This window comes from Chenopodium album, chromosome 11 (genome assembly GCF_948465745.1).
Source record: "Chenopodium album chromosome 11, dcCheAlbu1.1, whole genome shotgun sequence".
Classification (NCBI taxonomy): domain Eukaryota; kingdom Viridiplantae; phylum Streptophyta; class Magnoliopsida; order Caryophyllales; family Amaranthaceae; genus Chenopodium; species Chenopodium album.
The window spans coordinates 26,844,962-26,846,265 of record NC_137844.1 but is presented as its reverse complement, the minus strand read 5'-3'; the positions used below and the strand labels follow the sequence as shown (position 1 = coordinate 26,846,265).

The window sequence follows — 1,304 nt, the reverse complement described above, 5'->3', positions numbered from 1 at the left end:
CAAAGGCATATTATGTGAAGAGGGAGGGGGTTGAGAGTTAGAAGGAGTACCTCTCCCCTTAAATTGGGAGGGAAGATTAGAAGCTTGAGAAGAGGTAGAAGTGCTCTCCAACTTAGCTTTGATTGTGGTGACCTCCTTTCCTAAGTTTGTCATTTGGGAGGAAAGGTTGTTGATTGCATTGAGATAGTCCACCGAATACAATGAAGATTGCTTGCTTGAAGAGTCTCTCTCCCCATCTTGCCAATCCCTATAATATGTCACCACGTCCTCAATGATGTCCACAACTTCTTCTTCGGTTTTGTTCATGATAGGGCCCCCGGCCCCTCCATCAAGGCATGACTTGCCTTGGGGACTTAAACCGCCATAGAAGATTTGGATCACTTGGTATGTGGGGATTCCGTGGTGAGGGCACTCCCTTTGATACTCTTTGAATCTCTCCCATGCTTCATAAAGGCTTTCACTCGGCCTTTGCTTGAACCCTTGAATCAAGGCTCTTGCCTCCGCCGTCTTCTTTTGGGGATAGAAACGAGACAAGAAAGCCTTTGTAACATCATCCCAAGTTCTCAAGGATTTGGGCTTCACTTCCTTGTCTAGCCACTCCAAAGATCTTCCTAATAGAGAGAAAGGGAACAACTTGAGACGGATGAATTCTTGAGAGACCCCATTGACTTTGATAGTGTTGCAATATTTTTCAAATTCTTTCAAATGGTTCAATGGGCTCTCATTCTTAGCCCCACTATATTGCCTTCTCTCAATCAAGGTGATCATTGCCGGCCGGATTTCGAAGTCATTTGCCGGGGTAGTAGGTGGAGCTATTCCACTCTCAAACCTATATGCCCCGGGCACTCCAAGCTCCTTCAAGGCTATTCTAGGATTTTCACCCATTCCTTGTTCTTCTTGAATTTCTTCTTCACTTGAAGAGCTATAAGCCAAGGATCTATTATCCACTCTTCTTCTTGAAAGAGTCCTCTCAATTTCCGGATCAAGGGGAACAAGGGGACGATCACGGGTTCTATGCATGCAAAACTCACACAAAAATGTTAGTAGCACGGCTACAAGTGTAGCCTAGAGAAACAAAATCTTTTTGTATTTTATCAAAATGAAATAGACTCAAAAACAACATACACTCAAGCACCATTCCCCGGCAACGGCGCCATTTTGATGGGACGGAGAACGGTAGGTCGTTGATCTACCACCCCACCCTATCAAACAAAATTTGTAGCTTAACTAACCCCTATTTAGCGTAGTGGCAAGTCAAGGTCGAACCCAAGGGAATGGATATCAAGTGCACGAAGTCTAGATCA

The 1,304-nt window shown here is 44.6% G+C and overlaps 1 pseudogene; it reads left to right on the top strand.

Annotated features, from left to right (window-relative positions):
- Positions 1-394: 394 nt before the first annotated feature.
- On the top strand, positions 395-493 carry LOC145569616 (small nucleolar RNA R71; annotated as a pseudogene).
- Positions 494-1,304: the final 811 nt, after the last annotated feature.